The sequence below is a fragment of the Pseudophryne corroboree genome, chromosome 5 (assembly GCF_028390025.1).
Source record: "Pseudophryne corroboree isolate aPseCor3 chromosome 5, aPseCor3.hap2, whole genome shotgun sequence".
NCBI classification, from domain to species: domain Eukaryota; kingdom Metazoa; phylum Chordata; class Amphibia; order Anura; family Myobatrachidae; genus Pseudophryne; species Pseudophryne corroboree.
The window spans coordinates 513265224-513275994 of NC_086448.1; positions in this window are offsets into that span (position 1 = coordinate 513265224).

Below are 10771 nucleotides of genomic sequence, written 5' to 3' on the forward strand. Positions count from 1 at the left end.
ACGGCTGTGGCTACCTCTGTGTCGGCACTCGGCAGCCCGTCCATAATTGTATACTAGTATCCAATCCATCCATCTCCATTGTTTACCTGAGGTGCCTTTTAGTTGTGCCTATTAAAATATGGAGAACAAAAATGTTGAGGTTCCAAAATTAGGGAAAGATCAAGATCCACTTCCACCTCGTGCTGAAGCTGCTGCCACTAGTCATGGCCGAGACGATGAAATGCCAGCAACGTCGTCTGCCAAGGCCGATGCCCAATGTCATAGTACAGAGCATGTCAAATCCAAAACACCAAATATCAGTAAAAAAAGGACTCCAAAACCTAAAATAAAATTGTCGGAGGAGAAGCGTAAACTTGCCAATATGCCATTTACCACACGGAGTGGCAAGGAACGGCTGAGGCCCTGGCCTATGTTCATGGCTAGTGGTTCAGCTTCACATGAGGATGGAAGCACTCAGCCTCTCGCTAGAAAAATGAAAAGACTAAAGCTGGCAAAAGCAGTAGCACCGCAAAGAACTGTGCGTTCTTCGAAATCCCAAATCCACAAGGAGAGTCCGACTCCAATTGTGTCGGTTGCGATGCCTGACCTTCCCAACACTGGACGTGAAGAGCATGCGCCTTCCACCATTTGCACGCCCCCTGCAAGTGATGGAAGGAGCACCCGCAGTCCAGTTCCTGATAGTCAGATTGAAGATGTCAGTGTTGAAGTACACCAGGATGAGGAGGATATGGGTGTTGCTGGCGCTGGGGAGGAAATTGACCAGGAGGATTCTGATGGTGAGGTGGTTTGTTTAAGTCAGGCACCCGGGGAGACACCTGTTGTCCGTGGTAGGAATATGGCCGTTGACATGCCTGGTGAAAATACCAAAAAAATCAGCTCTTCGGTGTGGAAGTATTTCACCAGAAATGCGGACAACAGGTGTCAAGCCGTGTGTTCCCTTTGTCAAGCTGTAATAAGTAGGGGTAAGGACGTTAACCACCTCGGAACATCCTCCCTTATACGTCACCTGCAGCGCATTCATAATAAGTCAGTGACAAGTTCAAAAACTTTGGGTGACAGCGGAAGCAGTCCACTGACCAGTAAATCCCTTCCTCTTGTAACCAAGCTCACGCAAACCACCCCACCAACTCCCTCAGTGTCAATTTCCTCCTTCCCCAGGAATGCCAATAGTCCTGCAGGCAATGTCACTGGCAATTCTGACGAGTCCTCTCCTGCCTGGGATTCCTCCGATGCATCCTTGCGTGTAACGCCTACTGCTGCTGGCGCTGCTGTTGTTGCTGCTGGGAGTCGATGGTCATCCCAGAGGGGAAGTCGTAAGCCCACTTGTACTACTTCCAGTAAGCAATTGACTGTTCAACAGTCCTTTGCGAGGAAGATGAAATATCACAGCAGTCATCCTGCTGCAAAGCGGATAACTGAGGCCTTGACAACTATGTTGGTGTTAGACGTGCGTCCGGTATCCGCCGTTAGTTCACAGGGAACTAGACAATTTATTGAGGCAGTGTGCCCCCGTTACCAAATACCATCTAGGTTCCACTTCTCTAGGCAGGCGATACCGAGAATGTACACGGACGTCAGAAAAAGACTCACCAGTGTCCTAAAAAATGCAGTTGTACCCAATGTCCACTTAACCACGGACATGTGGACAAGTGGAGCAGGGCAGGGTCAGGACTATATGACTGTGACAGCCCACTGGGTAGATGTATGGACTCCCGCCGCAAGAACAGCAGCGGCGGCACCAGTAGCAGCATCTCGCAAACGCCAACTCTTTCCTAGGCAGGCTACGCTTTGTATCACCGCTTTCCAGAATACGCACACAGCTGAAAACCTCTTACGGCAACTGAGGAAGATCATCGCGGAATGGCTTACCCCAATTGGACTCTCCTGTGGATTTGTGGCATCGGACAACGCCAGCAATATTGTGTGTGCATTAAATATGGGCAAATTCCAGCACGTCCCATGTTTTGCACATACCTTGAATTTGGTGGTGCAGAATTTTTTAAAAAACGACAGGGGCGTGCAAGAGATGCTGTCGGTGGCCAGAAGAATTGCGGGACACTTTCGGCGTACAGGCACCACGTACAGAAGACTGGAGCACCACCAAAAACTACTGAACCTGCCCTGCCATCATCTGAAGCAAGAAGTGGTAACGAGGTGGAATTCAACCCTCTATATGCTTCAGAGGTTGGAGGAGCAGCAAAAGGCCATTCAAGCCTATACAATTGAGCACGATATAGTAGGTGGAATGCACCTGTCTCAAGCGCAGTGGAGAATGATTTCAACGTTGTGCAAGGTTCTGATGCCCTTTGAACTTGCCACACGTGAAGTCAGTTCAGACACTGCCAGCCTGAGTCAGGTCATTCCCCTCATCAGGCTTTTGCAGAAGAAGCTGGAGACATTGAAGGAGGAGCTAACACGGAGCGATTCCGCTAGGCATGTGGGACTTGTGGATGGAGCCCTTAATTCGCTTAACAAGGATTCACGGGTGGTCAATCTGTTGAAATCAGAGCACTACATTTTGGCCACCGTGCTCGATCCTAGATTTAAAGCCTACCTTGGATCTCTCTTTCCGGCAGACACAAGTCTGCTGGGGTTGAAAGACCTGCTGGTGACAAAATTGTCAAGTCAAGCGGAACGCGACCTGTCAACATCTCCTCCTTCACATTCTCCCGCAACTGGGGGTGCGAGGAAAAGGCTCAGAATTCCGAGCCCACCCGCTGGCGGTGATGCAGGGCAGTCTGGAGCGACTGCTGATGCTGACATCTGGTCCGGACTGAAGGACCTGACAACGATTACGGACATGTCGTCTACTGTCACTGCATATGATTCTCTCAACATTGATAGAATGGTGGAGGATTATATGAGTGACCGCATCCAAGTAGGCACGTCACACAGTCCGTACTTATACTGGCAGGAAAAAGAGGCAATTTGGAGGCCCTTGCACAAACTGGCTTTATTCTACCTAAGTTGCCCTCCCACAAGTGTGTACTCCGAAAGAGTGTTTAGTGCCGCCGCTCACCTTGTCAGCAATCGGCGTACGAGGTTACATCCAGAAAATGTGGAGAAGATGATGTTCATTAAAATGAATTATAATCAATTCCTCCGCGGAGACATTGACCAGCAGCAATTGCCTCCACAAAGTACACAGGGAGCTGAGATGGTGGATTCCAGTGGGGACGAATTGATAATCTGTGAGGAGGGGGATGTACACGGTGATATATCGGAGGGTGATGATGAGGTGGACATCTTGCCTCTGTAGAGCCAGTTTGTGCAAGGAGAGATTAATTGATTCTTTTTTGGGGGGGGTCCAAACCAACCCGTCATATCAGTCACAGTCGTGTGGCAGACCCTGTCACTGAAATGATGGGTTGGTTAAAGTGTGCATGTCCTGTTTTGTTTATACAACATAAGGGTGGGAGGGCCCAAGGACAATTCCATCTTGCACCTCTTTTTTCTTTTCTTTTTCTTTGCGTCATGTGCTGTTTGGGGAGGGTTTTTTGGAAGGGCCATCCTGCGTGACACTGCAGTGCCACTCCTAGATGGGCCCGGTGTTTGTGTCGGCCACTAGGGTCGCTAGTCTTACTCACACAGTCAGCTACCTCATTGCGCCTCTTTTTTTCTTTGCGTCATGTGCTGTTTGGGGAGGGTTTTTTGGAAGGGACATCCTGCGTGACACTGCAGTGCCACTCCTAGATGGGCCCGGTGTTTGTGTCGGCCACTAGGGTCGCTAGTCTTACTCACACAGTCAGCTACCTCATTGCGCCTCTTTTTTTCTTTGCGTCATGTGCTGTTTGGGGAGTATTTTTTTGAAGGGCCATCCTGCGTGACACTGCAGTGCCACTCCTAGATGGGCCAGGTGTTTGTGTCGGCCACTTGGGTCGCTTATCTTAGTCACACAGCGACCTCGGTGCAAATTTTAGGACTAAAAATAATATTGTGAGGTGTGAGGTGTTCAGAATAGACTGAAAATGAGTATAAATTATGGTTATTGAGGTTAATAATACTATGGGATCAAAATGACCGCAAATTCAATGATTTAAGCTGTTTTTTAGTGTTTTTTGAAAAAAAACACCCGAATCCAAAACACACCCGAATCCGACAAAAAAAATTCGGTGAGGTTTTGCCAAAACGCGGTCGAACCCAAAACACGGCCGCGGAACCGAACCCAAAACCAAAACACAAAACCCGAAAAATTTCAGGCGCTCATCTCTACTTTCTGGCAAATCCTCCTGTGTAAAGCCGCCTGGTTGTCAGCGCTGTGCCTTTACATGACACTTAAGTATTCTAACTGCCTTTTTAGTCAGTGTTAGTTAAGAAAGAGTGCATTTAGTCAGGGGTTTATAGTACAATTACCCTGTGATATACATCCAGTTTCTTACTGTGTACTGTTATATCTATTGACTATATAGCTGTGTAAGCTAGTCCAGTGCAGTATTATTGTCTGTAATAACCTCTGCATTGTATGTACATACTGTGACTATTTGTGTGTGCATTGATAGCTGAGTGGTGTCCATCTCGTGTCTTTCACTCAACTTGCTATCCCTATATTCTACAACCTGAGGGGGCTTGGTGTGTCAGGTGTTATTTAATATAGGATTTTCACAAAGATATACTGTATTACGTATTTTTCTCTGTGATTTAGTCACCACATCTCTCCTTTATCTCTGCTGGTGCTGACTACACTGCTCAGGGGTTTGGGTTTAGGGATATAGTGCTGCTAATAATTGTACTGTGTTACCTCATACTGCAAGTTATATCATGTCTGCTTCTGAGGGTAACGGTTCTGGGGCGGAACACACTGCTGGTGTTGCTGAAGCCACAGGCACATATGGGAAGAATATAGCAGCTGTGGGCTCTGGTTCTGGGGGCTCTTTGCCCCCCAGTGGGACTGTGGCAACGGAGGCACATACTGACCCTCCATGGGCCGCTTTTTCCGCGCTTCTGCATACGCTAGTTCACAAACTAACACCCCCTATGGGAACCCCAATGCCGGTACAACCGTATGTGGTCCCTGCAGCTAACCCGCCGTGGGCGGATGATTTATCTGCTCAATTAAAGAAGTTGAACCAGTCCCTGACTACTAAAAAGTCTGACCAATTCTCGCCTAAGTCCAAGAGGTCCTCTAAGCGAGCGCTTGTCTCCTCACAATCCACTGCTGTCACTGACACCTCGTCTGATGAAGACAGCACATACACTGACCCCACAGGTTCTGACTCAGATACGGCTGATGGGGAGGGTTATTCACATGTGGATGTTCCTGATCTTTTGGAGGCTATTAAGTTAATTCTGCAGATTACGGATGGTCCCGAGCCATCCGTTCTTCCTAAGAAACCAGATAGGTTCAAGCGTCAGAAGGTGATTAAACAGGTTTTACCTCACTCTGATCACCTAGTGGATATACGTCAGGAACCCTGGGAAAGCCCGGGTACGACGTTTGTGCCTCAAAAGAAGATGCTGGCTCGCTATCCCCTCGCGCCAGAGCTGTCTAAGAATTGGGAAACGCCTCCTCCAGTAGACTCACATGTGGCTAAGATGGTGGTTTCCTCAGCTCTACCTGTCACTACCGTCACGTCTCTAAAAGAGCCTATGGATAAACGTGTAGAGAGTTGACTGAAAGCGATTTACACCCTCACGGGTGCTGCACAAAGGCCCACTATTGCAGCTACATGGGCGGCAGAGGCTATTGAAGCATGGGCCTTGGAGTTAGAAGCTGAAATCTCCTCTGACCATGCTAGACAATGCTTGTCATATATTGTCACAGCTTCTCGATATATTAAAGAGGCGGCTTCTGATGCCAGTATCCTAGCAGCCAAGGCCTCTACTATGTCAGTCCTGGCTCACAGGATATTGTGGCTGAGATCCTGGTCTGTGGATCTGGACTCTAGAAAAACCCTGGAGGTACTCCCTTTCAAGGGAGATATTCTGTTTGGGGAGGACTTAAATAAGATAGTGGCTGACTTGGCTACTGCCAAAACTGCCTGTCTGCCTAATACAGCTCCTTCTGTGTCGAAGGCCAAAGGCACGTCCTTTTGACCCTTTCATCCTTTAGGTAAAGCAAAAGGTCAGGCGTACCATAAGCAGGCCCGCACTTCCAAACCTGGTAAGCCGAAGCCCAAAAGAGCCTGGGCTGCCCGTCAGCCAGCTGCCAAGACCGATAAGCCTGCCGCATGACGGGGCGGGCCTCCCCCTGGGGGATCCCAGGGTGGGGGGCTGGCTTCTAGGGTATACCCAGGAATGGTTGAAGACCACTTCAGATGCCTGGGTACGGGAAGTCGTCACTCGAGGTTACGCTGTAGCCTTCAAAAACCGACTCCCTCGTCGAGTTTGCCAGACCGACGTCCCGTCGGACCAGACAAAGGCAAACACTTTGCATTCGGTGGTACAGACCCTTCTGGATACAGGAGTCGTAGTACAGGTGCCTCTTGCTCAGAGGAGCCGGGGTACTATTCTCCGCTGTTTCTAGTCCCAAAACCTCCCGGACCATTCTCAACCTCAAGGCACTGAACAGGTTTGTAAAGGTTTCCAAGTTCCGTATGGAAACCCTTCGCTCTATAGTTCTGGCCTTGGAACCTGGGGACTACATGGTCTCCATGGACATACAGGATGCTTACCTGCATATTCCTATAGCAGTGTCACATCAGCAATACCTGAGGTTCGCTATTGGCAACCTACATTACCAGTTTCGGGCGTTACCTTTTGGTTTAACAACGGCTCCGCGAGTCTTCACCAAAGTTATGGCGGTGATGACGGTGGTACTCCGCCGTCAAGGGGTCAGGATACTGCCGTATCTGGACGACTTGTTAATCCTGGCAAATTCCCCAGATCTTCTCCTGTGTCATCTGGATATGACGGTCCGGTTTCTACAAGCCCACGGGTGGCTCATCAACTGGAAGAAATCCTCCCTGGTCCCTGCTCAGAGCATGGTGCACCTGGGAGCGCTGTTGGACACTCACAACCAGAGGTTGTTCTTGTCTCAGGAGAAAGTCCTGAAGCTTCAGGACAGGATTCGTTGCTTCCTTTCTCTTCCGCAAGTGTCGATACATTCGGCGATGCAGGTGCTGGGCCTCATGGTGTCAGCATTCGACATGGTGGAGTATGCTCAATTCCATTCTCGCCCCCTCCAGAAGCTGATTCTAGCCAAGTGGGATGGCTTGCCTCACCGGATCAGGTCTCAAATGATCTCATTGACTCCGGAAGTTCGTCTGTCGCTGCTCTGGTGGCTCCAGGACCAACAATTGTGCAGGGGCCTTCCCTTCTGGATATACAACTGGGTCCTGTTGACAACAGATGCCAGTCTAGGAGGTTGTGGCGCGGTGCTGGAGCAGCACTCCTTACAGGGTCGGTGGACCAAGGAGGAATCTCTCCTCTCGATCAACATTCTGGAGTTGCGGGCGGTCTTCAATGCGTTGAACCTGGCCAGCATTTAATTTAGAACCGTCCTGTTCCAGTACAGTCGGACAACGCCACCACAGTGGCTTACATAAATCATCAAGGCGGCACTCGAAGCCGTTTGGCAATGAAGGAAGCCTCACGGATTCTACAGTGGACAGAACGCCATCTACCGGCAATATCGACAATATTTATTTTGGGAGTCCTGAATTAGGAAGCGGACTTTCTCAGTCGTCAGGACGTGAATGCCGGCGAGTGGGGCCTCCATCCAGAAGTGTTTCAACTCCTCGTGGAAAGGTGGCGTCTCCCAGATGTGGATCTGATGGCGTCTCGACACAATCACAAGGTTCCGGTCATCGGAGCAAGGACAAGGGATCCTCAAGCAGCAATCGTGGATGCACTGGCAGTGCCGTGGAGGTTTCGGCTGCCGTACGTGTTCCCTCCGATGTCATTTCTGCCCAGGGTAATTCGGAAGTTCAAGCAAGAAAGAGGAACTCTGCTTCTCATAGCTCTGGCGTGGCCCAGACGGCACTGGATCTCAGACCTGCAAGGCCTATCGTCAGAGCATCCACTTCTACTTCCACAACACCCAGACCTCCTTGTTCAGGGCACTTGTGTCTACCAGTACCTAGCCTGGCTATCTTTGACGGCGTGGCTCTTGAAGCTTCCGTCTTGAGTGCTAAGGGTTTTTCTGAAGAGGTCATTAAAACTATGTTGTGGGCCCGGAAACCGTCTTCTGCTCGGATTTACCATAGGGTCTGGCATTCATACTTTGTTTGGTGTGCATCTAACAATTATGATGCTTCCAAGTTTAGTACAGCCAAACTTTTGGCTTTTAAGCAGCAGGGCTTAGATTTAGGCTTACGTCTGGCCTCCCTCAAGGTTCATATTTCTGCCTTGTCGGTGTGGTTTCAGAGAAAAATTGCGACTTTACCTGATGTTCATACTTTCACTCAGGGTGTGTTGCGTATCCAACCTCCCTATGTCCCGCCTGTGGCTCCTTGGGACTTGTCGGTGGTTTTGGAGGCATTGCAGGAGCCTCCATTTGAAACTCTTGGTTCAGCTGACCTTAAGTGGCTTTCCCTTAAGGTGGTGTTCTTGCTGGCTATTGCCTCTGCTAGAAGAGTGTCGGATCTGGGTGCCTTGTCTTGTAGTTCCCCATATCTGATTTTTCACAGTAACCGGGCGGTTCTTAGAACTCGCCCAGTATATTTACCTAAGGTGGTTTTTTCGTTCCACCTTAATCAGGAGATTGTGGTTCCAGCCTTTGTCTCTCCTGATTTGTCTCCCAAAGAGCGGTCTTTGGATGTGGTACGGGCTCTCCGTATCTATGTGAAGAGAACTGCTTCTATTCGAAAATCTGATTCTCTCTTTGTTTTGTTTGGATTTCACAAACATGGCTGGCCTGCTCACAAGCAGACCCTAGCCAGTTGGATTAGAATGGTGATTGCACATGCTTATGTGAAGGCTGGTTTGTCAGCTCCTGCTCACATTACGGCCCATTCTACTCGGTCTGTTGGACCTTCTTGGGCGGCCCAACGTGGTACGACCCTTGATCAATTGTGCAAGGCGGCTACGTGGTCCTCCGGGAACACGTTCATAAGGTTCTATACCTTCGATACTGCCGCTTCCCAGGATGCTTCCTTTGGACGCCAGGTTCTTGTGCCAGCTACAGTGCGTCCCCTTCCATAAGGAACTGCTTTAGGACATCCCCTTTGTTAAAACTCTTTCTGCGAGGTACACTGGGCTCCACAAGGCGCCCACCCTGACGCACTTAGCTCCTTTGGGTTGATATGGCATTAGCCGCTGACACTTCTCTTGTCGTGAGAGTGTGGTGTATGTGGCTACTAACCATTGTCGTCTCTTTTCCTGCTACTGCATTGGGCTGGTTAACTAAAACTGAGCTCCTGTGCTGGGAGGCGGGGTGATATAGGAGGCAGCGCTGTGCATTCTGGGAACAGTTAAATCTTTAAGTCTGTTGGTGCCTCGGATCAAGATCCTACTCTACACCCCATTATCCAGCCTTGTGGAGCCCAGTGTACCTCGCAGAAAGAGTTTTAACAAAGGTAAGTTCTTACCATAAAACTCGTTTTTGTGTTTGCCATAATTAAATATCTATAAAGTAGCATATTAAAAAAGCACATTAAGAAAAATGACACAGCATGGCTAAATCTCTAAGTCTATGGCATGCTGAAACATTCCATACATGAAAGGATATAGGAAAGGTCTATGTGGACACATCTGTATATCTAAACCTTCCTTTAGAATTCTTGTGTTTGCTACTGGAAATGTAACATTAGAAACTGTTTTTGTTTTTATTACAGGTAGGGTAAAATATTTATGAAATAGTCTTCAGCTGTTGTAGTGGGGACTTATACATCGAAGTAAGTAATTAATGGATGAATGGAACATACAGTATGACTTAAGACTTAGATAAAAATTGTCTAAAACCCCCCAAAAAACACAAAAAGGACAGACTAGATGGGACTGTAGGTTCTTTTTCTACTGTCAGGCTATGTTTCTGTCTATCTATTTCTCTGTAAAGATCTTCTGAATCTTAAGGAAATCAGATCTCAAATGCATTTACGATATACTGTAGTTGGTAGCACCCCCAATGTAGATGGTAATTACCACTAATTCAATAGGGGTTTATGATGGAACGGATGTTCCAAATATAGATGAGATAAAGATAGTCTGTGTGCAGATACAATTTTTTGGAAATCATATCTCCCCAGAACTTTTACAGCCTTTATATTAGAGATCCATGTATTTTATGATATCATAGTATAGATGTCATTGACAAACACTGAGGAATTAGGAAATAAATTGTTTATAACAATACATAGATGTATTTATGTCACATAAGTTCATATTTAAAGCTACAGTTAATCATATATATAAGGAGTACATTACCAATAATCATATTTGTAAACATATTAATTATGATTTTGCCTTCAGTATAGTATTTTTGTGTCATTGTGCTCCAGTTACTTTTCTGGTTGCATCAATTATGCTTAATATTTTTCTTGTTTCTTCATGTTCTTCTTTCAGGATGTCATGCAATATGAATATGTATTTTCCTCTCCTACGCAGTGGTTTCGACAGTTTGCCGATTTGACAGTATTTGACTGTTGAATACCTCCTTCCCGGTCACTGAATTCAACATATTCAATTTGAAAAGGATTCGACTTGCCTCTGGTCGGAAAGGGACCAATGGTCGGATTGTGGGAGCCTTTTTAAGCTGTCGACTTCCAATGCTCCTCGACAGCTTAAAAAGGTTTGTTTGCTGCGTGCTCATCAGCCATTTTGGAAACATGCAGAGTGCTAATGTATTTTTTTTTAATCATACTTGACCACTGGTTTAATTGCAGCATGCCATGTG